At 37.4% G+C, this 17656-nt stretch overlaps 1 long non-coding RNA gene and 1 pseudogene across 2 annotated transcripts in view; one reads left to right on the plus strand and one right to left on the minus strand.

Annotated features, from left to right (window-relative positions):
* LOC306641236 overlaps positions 1-17656 on the plus strand; it is a 131762-nt gene that overhangs the window by 25700 nt on the left and 88406 nt on the right. The window lies entirely within an intron of this gene.
* On the minus strand, positions 10797-13741 carry LOC306642235 (large subunit GTPase 1 homolog; annotated as a pseudogene). Its single transcript has one exon. The product of its transcript is annotated as a large subunit GTPase 1 homolog (transcript).

The raw sequence follows: 17656 nt of genomic DNA on the forward strand, positions 1-17656 counted from the left end.
TCTCAGTGAGGCAGTTTTTGCTGCTTATCGATCCCCTGGTGTTTACCCCATTTGTCTGCTGTGATAACCTGCAGTCTGCCAGCATATCGACACCTTTTTTGAGAGCAGATTGCTCACTGTCAGGCGCCTATCATCTGCCATTTGCCTGCCTCTCGCCTGTACATCGCCTGCCTTACCCCTATCCATCACCCAACGCTCGAGGTTCACCTCCTGATCGTCCGACAACAGTCAGCAAACTGATCGCCAACCGTCAGTGGAGCACCAGCTGCCTGCTGTTGCCTGGAAGTTCACTGTTACAGTACCTACAGGTTTGATTACACGTGGCTGTCGCCATTTTCAGACAACAGCCAGGCCCCGTAGGACCCCTGGCCGGACTGACTGAGCCCCGTCTCCAGGATCCCTCAGCCCCACCGATCACTCCCTGCCTCTGGGGCCCTCACATCGACTGACTGCTCCCTGCCGCCACGACCCCCAGACCAACTGACTGCGCCCTATCACGGGGTCCCCAGACCGACTGATTGCAACTGGCCTCCAGGATCACACAACCACACCAAACACACCTGACCTCCAGGACCCCTGCCGGACCAACTGCATCCTGTCTCCAGGACCTCCAGCTGACCACGTCCACCCCTGAGCTGCAGCTCCCAATTTGCCAACACATTTCGAAGCCAGAGTGGCCATCTTGGGTAATCCTGGAAGCCATAGCGCTAATCTTCGGGTGGGGCAAATCCCATCCTGAGACACCTGCTGGAGGCTTAAAGCTCATTGTCAGGTACCTCTCATGCATCAGGCTACTGAACACTGGGAGGTTTCATTAGTATATGACTGCTATACAGTAGATTTTCTTTTTTCTCCTTTTTAAAAAAATGTAAGTTTTTATTTCTTTACTTTTCTTGCTCTCTTTTCCTTTTGTTTACCTGTTCCCTCAGAGTCTCTTTCTCCCTTTTTTGCATGCTAACATCCGATTTCTTTTGATTACACTCTCACCCTTTCTATTTTCTAGAACTTCTGTATATTCTTTTCTGATCCCATTAACAGCCACATTCTACATCACTCTGCATCCTCTTTGTCCTCCATTAGAAACTGCAGACCTTATTACAAACCTGTTTATTTTACCGAAGATAATATTTGAACTCACTTTGTTTATTATGACAATTTTGTTATTGTCATCATAGGGGCTATTTGGTCTAGGATTGGATAGTGTCTGATTCGGGGACTGCTAATATTGATCTCCCCTTAAACAAAGGGTTTTGGAAACCTATAGGGCCACTACAAGCCTATAGGGGGAAATCTGCAATACCCCAGATCTGCAGCGCTAGAGGGGAAGATACATGAACAACATGAAAAAACAAGGGAAGAAAATGATCCAAACAAATCTAGATTCTATAGTAATAGAATCCAATGACAGTATGGTAGAAGAAATGTCAGAAAAGGACCTCAGATTATACATGATTAAGATGATTTGTGAAGCAAAGGATGAGATAAGAGAGCAAATGCAGGCAATGAATGATAATACCAATAAGCTGAAAGAGCACCTGCAGGAAGCAAAAGATCATTTCAACAAAGAGATAGAGATTCTCAAAAAAAACCAAACGGAAATCCTTGAAATGAAGGAGACAATAAACCAAATAAAAAACTCAATGGAAAGCATCACCAACAGACTAGACCACTTGGAAGACAGAAGCTCAGACATGAAGACAAAATATTTAATCTTGAAAATAAAGTTGCCCAAACAGAAAAGATAGTAAGAAATCATGAAAGAATCTCCAAGAACTATGGGACATCATGAAAAGACCAAATTTAAGAATTATTGGGATTGAGGAAGGCACAGAGATACAAACCAAAGGAATGAACAACCTATTCAATGAAATAATATCACAAAATTTCCCAAACCTGAAGAATGAAATGGAAAATCAAATACAAGAGGCTTACAGAACACCAAATGCACAGAATCACAACAGATCCACACCAAGACACATTATAATGAAAATGCCTAACATTCAAAATAAAGATAGGATTTTGAAGGCCGTGAGAGAAAAGCATGAGATTACATATAGGGGGAGACCAATACAGATAGCAGCCGACTTCTCAACCCAGACTCTAAGAGCTAGAAGGGCCGGGAACAACGTATTTCAAGCTCTGAAAAAACATGGTTGCCAACCAAGAATCCTATACCCAGCAAAACTAACCTTTAGATTTGAAGATGAAATAAAATCCTTCCATGATAAACAAAAGAATTTACAAATAGAAAGCCTGCACTACAGAATGTTCTCAACAAAATACTCCATGAGGAGGAAATGAAAAACAACAATGGAGGTCAGCAAAGGGAGGAACTACTCCTCAATCAAAAGACATAGACTGGCAGAATGGATTAAAAAGAAAGACCCAACAATATGCAGCCTGCAAGAGACTCATCTCATAGAAAAAGACATCCACAGACTAAAGGTGAAAGGATGGGAAAAAACCTACCACGCACATGGACTCAGTAAAAAAGCAGGGGTTTCCACCCTTATATCTGATAAAGTGGACTTCAAGCCAAAGTTTGTCAGAAGGGATAAAGAAGGACATTTCATACTGCTTAAGGGAGCCATAAATCAGGAAGACATAACGATAGTAAATATTTATGCCCCAAACAATGGTGCATCCCTGTACATCAAACAAATCCTTCTCAATTTCAAGAATCACATAGACCACAACACAATAATTCTGGGTGACTTTAACACACCGCTGTCACCACTAGATAAATCTTCCAAACAAAATCCAACCAAAGAAACCATAGAACTCAATAACACAATCCATAACCTAGACTTAATAGACATATATAGAATATTCCATCCATCAACGAGCGGATACACTTTCTCCTCAGCAGCACATGGAACCTTCTCTAAAATAGACCATATGTTATGCCACAAAGCAGCCCTTAGGAAATGCAAAAAAATAGAGATACTGCATTGTGTTCTATCAGATCATAATGGACTGAGAGTAGAAATCAATGACAAAATAAAAAAGGGAAATTACTCCAACACTTGGAGACTAAATAATATGCTATTGAATGAAACATGGATAACAAAAAACATCAGGGAGGAGATTAAAAATTTCTTAGAGATCAATGAGAATGATGATACAACATATGAAAATCTCTGGGACACTATGAAAGTGGTACTAAGAGGAAAATTCATTGCATGGAGCGCATTCCAGAAAAGAATGAAAAGTCAACAACTAAATGACCTAACATTACAGCTCAAAGCCCTAGAAAAAGAAGAACAGAATAACAGCAAAAGTAGTAGAAGACAGGAAATAATTAAAATCAGAGCTGAAATCAATGACATTGAAACAAAAGAAACTATTCAAAAAATTGACAAAACAAAAAGTTGGTTCTTTGAGAAAGTAAACAAAATAGACAAACCCTTAGACACACTAACAAAGAGAAGGAGAGAGAAGACTCAAATTACTAAAATTCATGATGCAAAAGGAAATATCACGACAGACACCACTGAAATACATAACATAATGAGAAGCTACTTTGTGAAAATCTGTATTCCAACAAAATAGAAACTACCGAAGACATTGACAAATTTCTAGAGACATATGCTCCTCCCAAACTGAACCAGGAGGACATACACAATTTAAACAGAACAATATCAAGGAATGAAATAGAAGAAGCCATTAAAAATCTACCATCCAAGAAAAGCCCAGGACCAGACAGATTCTCAGCCGAATTCTACAAGACCTTCCAAGAAGAACTCATTCCAATACTTCTCAAAGTATTCCAGGAAATCGAAAAGGAGGTAGCCTACCAAACTCATTCTATGAAGCTAATATCACCCTCATACCCAAACCAGGAAAAGACACATCAAGGAAAGAAAATTTTAGACCAATATCCTTGATGAATATAGATGCAAAGATCCTTAACAAAATATTGGCAAACCGTATCCAAAAACATATTAAGAAAATTGTGCACCCACAAACAAGTGGGGTTCATCCCTGGAATGCAAGGATGGTTAACATCTATAAATCAGTAAACATAATCCATCATGTCAATAGACTTAAGGGTAAGAATCATGGTTATTTCAATTGACACAGAAAGAGTTCAGTGAAATACAACACCCTTTCATGCTCAAAACACTAGAAAAAATAAGGATAGTAGGAGCGTACCTGAACATTGTAAAGGCTATTTATGCTAAGCCCATGGCCAACATCATTCTTAATGGAGAAAAACTGAAACCATTCCCTTTAAAAATGGGATCAAGACAGGGATGTCCTCTTTCACCACTTCTATTCAACATTGTCCTCGAAACTCTAGCCAGAGCAATTAGGCAGACCAAAGAAATTAAAGGGATACGAATAGGAAAAGAGGAACTTACACTGTCACTATTTGCTGATGACATGATTCTATAGTTAGAGGATCCAAAAACCTCCTCCAGAAAACTTCTAGACCTCATCAATGAATTCAGCAAAATAGCAGGCTATAAAATCAACACGCACAAATCTAAAGCATTCTTATATGCAAGCGACGAAAAAGCTGAAAGGGAAATGAGGAAAACAACTCCATTTGCAATAGCCTCAAAAAGAAATAAAATAAAATACTTGGGCATCCATCTAACCAAAGAGGTAAAACATCTCTACGATGAAAACTACAAAACATTGAAGAAGGAAATTAAGGAAGACCTTAGAAAATGGAACGATCTCCCATGTTCTTGGATAGGCAGAATTAATATTGTCAAAATGGTCATACTACCAAAAGTGCTATACAGATTCAATGCAATTCCAATTAAAATCCCAATGATGTACCTTACAGAAATAGAGCAAGCAATCATGAAATTCATCTGGAAGAATAAGAAACCCAGAATAGCTAAAGCAATCCTTAGCAGGAAGAATGAAACAGGGGATATCGCAATACCAGAACTTCAACTATACTACAAAGCAATAGTAACAAAAACAGCATGGTATTGGCACCAAAATAGACAGGTACAATGGTACAGAATAGAGGACACGGACACAAACCCAAATAAATACAATTTTCTAATACTAGACAAAGGTGTCAAAAATATGCAATGGAGAAAAGATAGCCTCTTCAACAAATGGTGCTGGGAAAACTGGAAATCCATATGCAACAGAATGAAACTAAACCCCTATCTCTTACCCTGCACAAAACTCAACTCACAATGGATCAAGGACCTCGGAATCAGACCAGAGACCCTGCATCTTATAGAAGAAAAAGTAGGTCCAAATCTACCTTGTTGGTCTAGGACCAGACTTCCTTAACAGGACTCCCATAGCACAAGAAATAAAAGCTAGAATCAACCACTGGGATAGATTCAAACTAAAAAGCTTTCTCTCAGCAAAGGAAACTATCAGCAATGCGAAGAAAGAGCCTACAGAGTGGGAGAATATCTTTGCCAATCATACTTCAGATAGAGCACTAATCTCCAGAATCTATAAAGAACTCAAAAAACTCTACTCCAAGAATTCAAATAGTCCAGTCAACAAATGGGCTAAGGAAATGAATAGACACTTCACAGAAGAAGATCTACAAGCAATCAACAAACATATGGAAAAATGTTCAACATCTCTAATAATAAGAGAAATGCAAATCAAAACCACCCTAAGATTCCATCTCACCCCAATTAGAATGGCGATTATCAAGAATACGAGCAACAACAGGTGTTGGCGAGGATGTGGGGAGAAAGGTACACTCATACACTGCTGGTGGGGCTGCAAATTAGTGCAGCCACTCTGGAAAGCAGTGTGGAGATTCCTTAGAAAACTTGGAATGGAACCACCATTTGACCCAGCTATCCCACTCCTTGGCCTATACCCAAAGGACTTAAAATCTGCATACTACAGAGATACAGCCACATCAATGTTCATAGCTGCTCAATTCACAATAGCCAGACTGTGGAACCAACCTAGATGCCCTTCAATTGATGAGTGGATAAAGAAACTGTGGTATATATATACTATGGAATATTACTCAGCCATAAAGAATGATAAAATTATGACATTTGCAGGCAAATGGATGAAATTGGAGAATATCATGCTAAGTGAGATAGGCCGATCTCAAAAAGCCAAAGGACGAATGATATCGCTGATAAGTGGAGGATGACACATAATGGGGGGGAGGGAAGGGTTAGAGTTAGGGTTAGGGAGGGGGGCAATATGGAGGAAGGAACTACTGTATAGAGGGTAAAGAGGGGTGGGAGGGGTGGGGGGAAGGGAAAAAATAACAGAATGAATCAAACAACATTGCTCTATGTAAATTTATGATTACACAAATGGTATGCCTTTACGCCATGTACAAACAGAGAAACAACATGTATCCCATTTGTTTACAATAAAAAAAAAAAATCTGCTAGGGATTATTTTTAATTTTTTAAAGATTATAGGTCTGTATAGTACCTGGAATTCATGGTAAGTCAAGACTCAGATTGTATCTCTTAATGTTCCTGGTCTACTGAGCAAATTTAAGTTTTATCTCCTCATCTCCTCACTTTTCATTAATATGATCTGAGGTCTGATCTCAGATTATTACTAAATTGCTATTTAAATAATTTATAATTTTTTCACTAGTTTTTTATGGGCTTACAGGTTTTGAAAACCCTAAGAGTGTCACAATCTTAAATAAATTGATACTTTTTCCAGTTATATGTCAAAATGAGCCTTAAGAAAGTCATTAAAAATGTAGTGTTCTTTGTATTCCTCATTATTTTGTTTTTTAAAATAACTTTTATTTATTTATTTATTTATTTATTTATTTATTTATTTACATGGTGCTGAGGAATGAACCCAGTGCCTTACTTGTGCTAGGTAAACACTCTACCACTGAGCCACAACCCCAGCCCCATCTTTATTATTTTTTTGATCTTTTCCCATTTAACATCAAAAGATAACTATTTTGCTTTCACTGTTGCCCCCTTTTCAGGCCATTTTTTTGCTCATTAGACCAGGAGGAAGAAATAGAAAAAGTCAGATTTTAAATTAATATTTCAAATTTTGCATTTGATATTTTCTATAGCAAAGTATAACACCTAGAATACATGGGGATTATGTATTAATGGATTTTGTGGTAGTGGATTTTACGGGAAACATTGCTGGTTTAATTTAGTCAGCTTGTACGCTTGTTTTGTAAGATGTGTCTGTCAATTGCTATATCAGGTTACAACGTCAGGCCTGACATTTAGATTCTTAATATTTGTTCAAGATAGAAGCCTCCTGTTGCTTTGAGTATCTGATGGACTGTTATGTCATGTGATCTCTATACTAGGGCATCGGCTTCTTTCTTTATAATTAGTGCTTGAGTGGGGCTTTCTTACTTTTTACAGAACTTGCTTGAGGACCATTTGGGGGAAACAGGGTGGACATGGAGACTTTTTTGGAAACAGTGGGGAAGAAGTCAATAGCAGGTAATATTTTAAGAAAACAATGCTATTGCTAAGTTACTTTTAGAGATGGAAGTCTTGTCTTCCTCACAAATTTTTAATGGGTAATTATGTAACTAAATTACTAGATGTAGGGAGTAAGGCAAAGCAGAGAACAAGCCTCTCCTGGTTTGCCTCCTTGGAGTCAGGTTTTTGACAAGAGATTCATTTTGGTTGTGGTATTTTGAAAAGCCTTGACTCCAGTGGTAGGAAGACCTTTATTCTGACTTTGGTTTTGTTTTTCTTTGTGACCATGGCAAGCCATTCAGCTTTTCTGGGTCTCAAACTGGATCTCAGATGAAGAATATAACTCTCTTAAGATTCTAACTTAAAACTTTTGTGACTGACCAGGGCAACAGAGATAGCAAGGAGGTTTCCACTTGACAGCATTTATATTTTTAATTTTGTTAAAAGAGTCAGCTTAATTTCATCTTGTAAAGTCAAGAGGAATAAAACATTTCTCTCACTACTCTGAATAAGAAGTAGTAGAAGGGATCACACATGACTTCTGTGTTTATGTTCTGGCCCAATATTAGGTAAGTGACACATACTGATAGTCTCAGTTGTAACACCTGGAAGTATTCTGGTACTAGAATGACTCAGAGGAATGTTAACTTACCATTTTTTCCTGAGAAAACTGAGAAAAATATTCCTTTAGATTACCAGGTTGTCAGCTTTTCCCCTGGAATATGGTACCTTTAGATTGAGGACATTGGGAGGTGGACTCCTTGTGTGGTTAGCAGTCTAACATTAGACTGTAGTCATACTGGACATTTTTCATTGACAAGCTTCTGAGTGGTGAAAAGGCTTCTCGCATTGAAGTTGTTTCACATGGGATGCTGCCTGAGCTTATTTCTTGTCATAGGTTGAACTGAGCATAGTCACAAGCAGGGTAGGCAGAAAGAGTTTTCAAAAAACGGACATGTCACAGTTGCGAAACAGCTGGGAAACAGTGCTGAGAAAAATTAGTACAGCAGGCCAAGGGTGACTCTTTTTGAAAAAAGGCTGTGTTCTGGCCAAATTCTGAAGGGAAAGCCACCAATGGAAATCTATTTAGAGCAGCACAGGAAAAAGCTGGCATTGGTTGCTTATCTTCTCTGTAGTCATCACATTGAGGACTAAAAGGTGGTTGGAAAGAGTTTTTCTCTATTAAGATCTTCTATGAGAAAAAATTCAGAAATGTGTTCTGTTTTAGTAAAGACAAGTCACAAATAAATGCAAATAAAATTCAAAATAAATTTAAAACTTGGATAAAAATATATATGACAGGCTTATAAGTGCCTGCATACATTTGGGAGGACCTAATAGGAATGTAGATATGAACATTTAGTAGTAGCTTCTGTCCTCAGGAACTTAACTTGAGTGAGGGAAATAGATAAATGAGCAAATATTTGTTTCATTCATTTTTTTTGTAGAACATTTACTTTATTTAAGACATTGTACTAGATGAAGGTCTACAACATGAGATAGAGAAAAGTTTGAATTTTCAAGGCATTTATAGTCCAGAGCAAGATGAGTAAACAAACAGGTAACTGGAGCACCAGGGTCCATGGAGGCATGCAGGAGAGAATAAGTTGAATGTGTGGGAAAGAATGATTCAGGTGACTCTAAGTGTTTTTGTAGAACTCAGCAACCTCAAGGTGCCTCTACCTTCAGACTCCTAGCATACTTAAGATTTCTGAAGTCTACTTTGTGGAACTTTGGGAGTCAACTAGAGGAACCATTGTTGTATGTTTTTGCAGGTGTAGCTTCTTAATATTAATGTATCTGCTGGAACTTAACATATGGAGGAAAAAAAATTGTTGATACATGGGCTTTTCATTTTCCAGAAAACTGATGATGTTGAAGAAGAAGAAGAAGAAGATGATGATGGATTGAATTGCCCTATACTAGCCATGAATTATACCTAGGAATTGTTACTTGAAATTATAGGAAGATACATTTTGATCAATTACTATTTCTCATTAATTTACATAAAAATTTTTTTAAAAAATTTAAGTATATATAAAAGAGATTGTAACACCTTCCCACAACTGTTTGAGTAGCGGGTTTCTTATTCAATTCAGTGTCCTTATGTTCAGGTATGAGGCTGTGTTCTCTAGTTCTCACCCATTGAAATGTTGATGTCTTTTTAAAACATGAGAGAAGTTTAATTTGTAAGCTGAATTTGTGCTATGGAGCACGTGGCTTACCTCCATGCCTGAGCCGTAGGAGGCCCACTATTTGCTGCTCTTAGGAAGTTAATAAGAGCTTTTGTGACCTGGTTTGCTCACGCCCTATGGCTAAAATCTAGGTGAACTGAAGGATAAAAAGGAGTGGGATAAAATTCAGCAATGACTGTGAACTAGAAGGAACAATAGAAGTTTTAAAATCATCATATGGCACATTCCAGAACAAGAAGGAAGAGCCTAGGAGAAGAGGCTTTTAATTACAGCAACCCCCAAGACATTTTGAAATAGTTAAGATGATTTTTAATAGGCAACCGTTTGGTCTTCAAAAGAATCAAGGATTCAACTTTTTGTGTATCGTTTATTAAATGTAAACACATACAAAATTTAAAGAGAAAAAGTAATCTTTTTATGTAAAAATGATTTGATTAATGGTTCCTAGACTTTGAAAGCCCCCTTGTGCCTTGATTAAATACATTCAGTGGTTTTATAATTTAATAAAATTGTGAAGAATGGACTCGTTTTGTCTCAGGCAGGTATTTTTAATATAGCAATTAGGAATATCATTAGGAAGATTATTAAAAGCAATGTGCAACCTAACTCTTGAATGGAATTACTAAATAAAGAAAATGAAGTTTTAGAAATTTGGATACATTAACTACAAATAAAAGTAGATCTTTTCATGTATACCAAATTAAGAGTAGATATAAACTTTCTAAGATAATATGTTTTGTTGTTGCATATATATATATATATATGTTTAATTATTTACAAAGAAATATATGAATATTTTTTATTTGTTGAAAAAAAGCCTTGCAGATCAGACTAAAGTTCCCTTTGACCACCACACTCCTCCCATCTTCCAAGGGATCACCAGTTTTGTCATTTATTCTTGTAAATCATTAAAATATTTATGTGCAGGCACATATAAACATACACATATTCATATAACAGTTGCACAGATGTCTTAAAACACCACAGAGTATATTGATTATTGGTTCATTTTAAATATGGCTTTCACTGTATGTTTTGTTTTCACTGTTTCTTCAGTGTTACTAATGGTAGCTGACATTTTTTGAGTAGAATAAATTTCTACTCATAGACCATGTGCAAGCCAGGATCCTTAGTATTTTTTATGTAATTTAGTCTCATAGTCTTCATAATAACCTCAGAAGTGAGTAAAATGTTGGTTTTATATGAATGAAATCCCACCTTTTTTATACCCTCCATTTACATTAAATTACTAATGCCAGTAGTTTGGCATTCCTTGATAACTTTATTTAGAATGATATTTAAAATTGGTAAGAGTATAACTCTTAGTTATGTTAATTTTATTCTTGTGTTGCTGGCCTTATGTAGTCCCTGGAGGCAGGTATTTCCTTGTTGGGCCAGAAGACAAGAGCTTGGGAATGAAGAGGTGTATGTAGTACGTGTCACATTTGACTCATTCTAAATGAGGAACAGACAACCCCAGACATTTCCTCACTATAAATGTGTTTAAAAGCCCATGCCTGTGATGATGTTCTTATTTTGAGGACAGTAATGGGATATAAGACCTAATTTGAAGTAGGTTTGACTTTGAAAGATGCCTTTCCACTGTGCCCTTAATCACACTGTTATGAGGAAATTCAGGCTGCTGAAATGGGAACTCCGAGAATTTTTGTGAGAATTGGTATGAAAAGGTGTGTTAGGAGAAAAATGTTGTGCTTATTATGTATACCATTTTGGAGTTTGGATGAGGATAATATCAACACCGCATGACAAAGTAAAGAACTTCTAGTGAATGGAATAACTGTCAGACAAATTTAAGTTTCAGCTCAGCTGCTTAAGTACAGCAGACCTTGAAAAAGTCTCTTTATACTTTTTTTTAGCGACAATTTAATTTTAATATATTTTCAAAAACATCCCTACTCAAATTAATATGCATTTGTGTATGTGTTTACAGGAACGTGCATCATTAATTCCCTCATCTGAAGTTCAGCCTCCTATGGGAGTATGTTTCTGGGGTTCCAGTGACTACTCCAGTCAGAGCTGGAGTTTCCAGAACCCTCCTGTCTCTACATCAAGACTGTTGGTTGTGGCTGCGTTCCACTAGAGCAGGGTCCATTCCACAGCACCAGAGCCTTGAAAAAATTCCAGAGGCAACAAGCAGCTTCTGTTCTTTTCCATCTGCACAGTGCAGATGCCACTTCTGTTGCAGCCCAGGTTCACATATCCAGGTGCTTGTTGAATCTACAACTTTTCTCTTTTTTATTTCTGTTGCTGTGTTTTTTCCAGGGCTTCCTGGCTCCATTGAGAGGTCAGAGTAGCTGCAGTCACCAGGCCATTCCCGGGCTTGTAAATCATCACAGCCTGAACCCCTTTGTCAAAACTCTCACATTCTCTTGATGAAAACAAGTTTGCCGTCTACATTTTTGATGTCCTTTGTTTTTTCATTTCCACCCAGCTGTGTTTTTATTTCATCACTGTCTGTTTCATTCCTTAGGAGTCACTGGTGTTGATGCTGAAATGTCATAGGATCTCTTCCAAGAGGAGGACGGCAGTATGGTAGTTTCCCTTTGACATAATCCTTTATAATATAGCATGCAGACTGAGGTTGGTCTGCTGTCCATGTGCTGTCTTGAATCCTCACATATACTCATAAGCTGTCAACAATTCTTCTGAGGTTGGAGGTTGATAAGGATCTTGATTTTTCTCTAGACTTTTTGATATTAATGCCATATGTGGCTTCTGAAATATGTCGTGGAATATTCTGACATACTAGTGATATAGGTGGGACATGATCTCTCATCTGGTCATTTGGGAGAATTCCATTGCAAATCATCTCTACCTTGGTATAAACAAAAGGTAGCATCACCAGGCCTGGGCAGTCATGCAAGCATAGGCCAGGCTTCAGGTAGAGAGTCTGGAAAGGTTTGGTGTGACCAAGTGTGGCAGACACAGGTACTTTCTTGTTGCCCATGATGGTGTTGATAGTTGAACTTTTACCAACATTATGGTAGTCCATCAGTCCAATGGTAAGTTGCCCATCTTTCACCTTATTCCCAGTGGGCAGCTGCTTAAAGAGCCCCAGTAATTCCTGCTTTGACACAGGTGGCTAAAAGTGTATATTTGCCTCCCCTCTATGGTTTTAACTGCCGTAAGCCTCAGAATCCACAGTACAGCTTTCCTTCCAGTCCTGAGCACAGGCTTCCTCATCAGGGAAGCTGTCTTCTTCTGAGCTTGTCTGCAGTCTTCCCCGCCTTCTGCCCCCGACAGTCCTCATACTCACTCTCATCTTCATCACTGGAGGAATGATCAAGTGAGAGAATCCCTGTCTGGGAGATGGTCAGTCTCATTGTGTGGAATATCATTTTCCTCAAAACTGGAGTTTTCAGACTCAGATGTGTTGGCTTCTCCAGCATCTCTGTTCACTTATTCCTTAGAGTCACCATCAGTTGAGCCGTTTCAGCCAAAGCTGACCAGAAAATAACCTTCACATCTTCTTTTTCAAAGTATGTGGCTCAGGCACTGTGCTGCTCAGCAGTCAGCAAGTCAGCCTTATTTGTCAGAATAACGTTCTCCTCAGCATCAGTCTCTTTGACATAACATTCCAAATCTTTGCATCTAAACAGGAGTGGGTTTCGAGCATCTACTATCTGGACCGCAATATCACTTCTCTCAGTGACCCTCCAGAGTTGGCACCAAAAGTCCAAATTTCGTTCAAATGGAGTCACTATTAACTTTTGTTCCTCTTCTAGCCTGGTGGACAAGCTGATGTCTCCATTTTAGGAGGTTATCTTTCTCTGCTTGTCTAAGTTCTTCTGGGCTAGTATTTTTTGTCCCATTTTGGTCTCCTTGGTATACATAAGAACTGTCTTTTTTCTTCATGGAATTTCTTAACTTTCTTGCTTTCTCCAAAAGACAGCAGTCCAGTCCTAGCCTCAGGGAATGCAAACTTAATATTAAGTTTCTCAGCTATGAACTCTGTTCCTGCAAGTTGTGAAGTTGCAAGAAAGCATCAAGAGAGCTCTGTTCAGGCACAGACTGAAGATTAAGATGGCCCCAGTCATAGCCATCATTGAGTTCACTTATGTGCAACCATGGGTTGGTGTGACGGTGGCTCCGGCTCTGTTGAGTCTGATAGTGGATAAGGGCGCGGCCCAGTGACCCACTACCCAGTTTTAATCAAATGATGATAATAATATCCACTTCATATAGTCCAGGGATTTAAATTACATGAAATATTTTATACATTCCTAATTACTATACAAATGTGTCAACCTTAGGTGGTATTCTTACTATTTTCATTGTCAAAAAGATTGTTAAGGCCTACTACAGTTTGCATCTTTTACTAATTCCTCTACACCAAAGACTTAACCTGCTTGTTTCTATCCTTTATTACTTGAAAGAGGTTAGCCATATTGGGGTCGTTATTTTCAGAATAAAGAGACCCTGTTGCTGAGTAATTTAACAGATGTATATTAATCAGCATTTCTTCTTGCTGAATGCTAGAAAAGATCACTTACAGTAACTCTCAAGGAGAGGAGAAGGTATATATTGAAGGTTTCAATAAATAACATCTATAAGTAATACATTTGTGTTCATAGGCACTTTTAGTCTTTTTTGGTCTTAAATATTTTAAAAAAATACTGCCTATACACTTACTAAACCATTTGTCAGCAAATTTTGGTGTAGATTTTGTTTGTTAAAAATGATTAAATTGTCTTGCTTTGGTTTCTTTTTGGTTATAATTCTTAATTCATTTTGAAATCTTGAATAGCACCCAAGGAGGAAATAGGTTTTTATGTTTAATAGAATAGCACATGAGTTAAAAATAGTTGTTTCCATTTCCAGAGTATGTGCTTATTTCCAGATGAAGAAACTGAACTCTGTGGCATTTGCATTTGCAAATGGACTTTGTGGACTTTGTGGTCCACATTATAATGGGGAAATTGAAGCCCAGTCAGAAGTCTGGCATATTTGGATTTGGTTGTTGTTTTCCTCTCTCATTCTACAAATATTTTCCCAGTATAAGTATTGCAGCAATTTAGAATATATGGAAAGAATGATTACCTTTAGCTTGTTACAGTCCGGAGACTACATTCTCTGAGTCAGTACTGGAGAAATTAAACATTAGTTGTTTAAGGCAACTAACATGCCAACAATGTAAATCTAATTTGCTCTTTTCAGGAATGTGCCATTTATTGTATATAGACTATTGCTTGAAGAAGTACTTTGCTGGGAAAAAAAAAAATCCTTTAGGTTTTTTTGTTCCTCCTTCTGTATAATTCTGAAGTGCTAATAACCCTTTTGACATTTATTGGTGATTTGCACTGCCATTTCTATATTCATTTTCTTTTTTTAACCTACTCTTCATGGCAAGCCATCTCTATCCTGAAGTTATACTGATGGAAAAAGTTAAATCTTGTTTCAGGGGGATTTATGAAAGTCCATTCCATATTTTAAGCTTAAAAATCACTGGAGATATCACTGTTTTTCTCCATTGTATCTGGTTTCCCTACCTATGAGATCTGTGTATTTGTTTGTGTGTGTGCACATTTTGATTAATATATCTTAAATGCACCTGCTATGGAAACTGAGCATTTATCCTCTTTCCTGGACACATGTGGTAAGAATGTCTTGTTTTTGTTTTGTTTTGTTTGTTTGTTTGTTTGTTTTTTTAAGATCCCAGCCAGGGGTCTCTGAAGGTATCTAAGATCTGTATTTACATCAGCTTTTCCACATAAGCAACTAGAAATATTTTAACTTGCCTTGGCTATAGCTAAGCTACTCTTTAAATATAATAATGTTTCTGACTTAGAATATTGAAGATACTTTTATATCAACTAGATAATGGATTTAATAAGAATTTCTGATTCTATTGCCTATTATTTATTGTGGAAAGAATCTTCTCCCTACAGAATGACTAGGAACAAGATGTTAAAAAATGTAAACCAGGGTGGAGTCCCATTTGTTTGGTCAACTTTATAGAAGCCCTGATTCCCTACTTATGAGTCTGCCGCCCATTCCATCCACTCACCCTGCCTGCTTCTTCAAGTTTCTTTGTAGAGTAGTATACTTAGGGCTCTGTTGAATAAGGCATGTGTTGAATACAGTACATGTGTGGCAATTTAAAAAGCAGAAGGCTGTTTCCTAGAGCATCCCAATTTTATCATATTATTATGAATTCTTGCTTTGTTCTGCATGTGTGTGAAACGTCTTTTTTCGTTTTGTCCAGTCCCTCTCTGCTCTTGTATGTTCACATAACTAGAAGGCGGCAGGACTACATTTATCAGAGGCAGTAGGAGGAAGTAGAAAGGCATGAAAGAGCTACTGTTCACATTTCCTGTGTAATTCCCTCTGATCTTACTGAGCTGTAATTCCTTTCTTGATGTGAAGCATTCTGAGGCTCCCTTAACCTTCTGACCTGCTTGCATCCACCATGTTTGTTCCAGGTGATTATGTAGGCGAAAACTCCTATTTTTCTTAAGAGTAGAAATGGCTACTTCTCCATGAAATAGGCTGAATTCCTTTGCAATCTGCAAAGAATTCCCTTTCATTTAAAACAACAACAGAGGGTATCATATTGGTTTTTAAACTAATATTTAGCTACCAAGTTTGTTGTTGGTTTGAGTAGATTTTTTTTAGTCTACTCATATTCCTGGTTTAGTAAATTTCTGGTTGAAGATTACATTTTTCTTTCTAAAAATATGCTTGATAAATGAGTTTTGATTCTAAAGTGGTAACTTTTGACACTAACATCTCACTTTGAGCCTACTTAATCAGTATATTATTTTAAGTTGCCTTAGATACAAAGCTGTTGCAGAAACTGCAACATTTCTGGTTCTTTTTTAGTAAATTTAGAAGTTTAGTTTGGGCATAGTAAAGATATTTACTTCTGACTTTTCTGGTTTTGAAAGTATATAGCAATTCATCTTGATTCCACAATTTAAAATACATACACTTTTAAAAAAACATTTTGGATGGTGATAGACCTTTATTTTATTCATTTATTTATATGCAGTGCTGAGACTCAAACCCAGTGCCTCACATATGCCAGGCCAGCGCTCTATCACTGAGCTACAACCCAAGCCCCCAAATACATACATTTTTGTGGTTAGCAAATAGTTTCTGTTTTTGCCTTTTCCACTTAGGTTTTAGAAGAAAATGTTATGCTATGCAGTATAAGAATGTGTCAGCAGCTATTTATCAGTTGAGAGGACAGGAAGTACCTATGCCAACACTGTCATGATCTCAGGTAGTAAGCTTGTGTTTAGACATGGCTCTAGACACATGTACATTTACCCTTTCTGCTTATAGCATATCTTTGTCCTTAATCATCAACTTGGGAACCTAGAGTTGTGGGGACAGAAATGAAACCATCTCTTTGAAGGAGTTTCTAGGTTAAATTTGCTGGTGCTTGGGAAAAATAAACTATTTGCATTGCTCTAAGCGATAGATAAAACATGTTTAATGTACTTTAACCAAATGTAATGCAGTTTAACATGGAGGTATATAGATTAATTTTTAAATTTCTTATATTTGATCTTCAGAGTGCCAGTATGACTCGTTGATAGTTCTCATTCACATTTGGTTTTCCAATATAGCATAAAGCCTGTTGATTTAGTTACTACCGAATTACTTTTGTAGATTTTTTATTGTTCCATGTTTGCATGATTGGGTATATGTCTAAATATGTTACATATACCCTTTCTGTTAGTCTCTAATGATAGATACCGCTCCACGTCCCTTTGTCATTAAACAGACGATCTTCTGTGTCCAAGTCCTAAAGTACCTCACTAGCCTAGCCATGACATTGCTCTCTCATAGAAAAAAATGATATGTAGTCATCAGTTACACCATTCCTAAAACTAATAAATTCATTGTTTTCATAGAGGAAAAAAAAACATATTTCTCCCAAAGATTAACTGTTACTAGGTAAAGCACTAAGCAACAATATCAGTCAGTCAGCAAACACAGAATGCTAATGTAGGCAGCATTGTACCTGGAATTGTGAGCTCTCCAGGCATGTGTATGATCTTTTGGGCCATATATGTTTTCCTAGACTTATCAGTAATCAGGCTATGT

Source organism: Sciurus vulgaris (assembly GCF_902686455.1).
Source record: "Sciurus vulgaris genome assembly, chromosome: 12".
NCBI classification, from domain to species: Eukaryota; Metazoa; Chordata; class Mammalia; order Rodentia; family Sciuridae; genus Sciurus; species Sciurus vulgaris.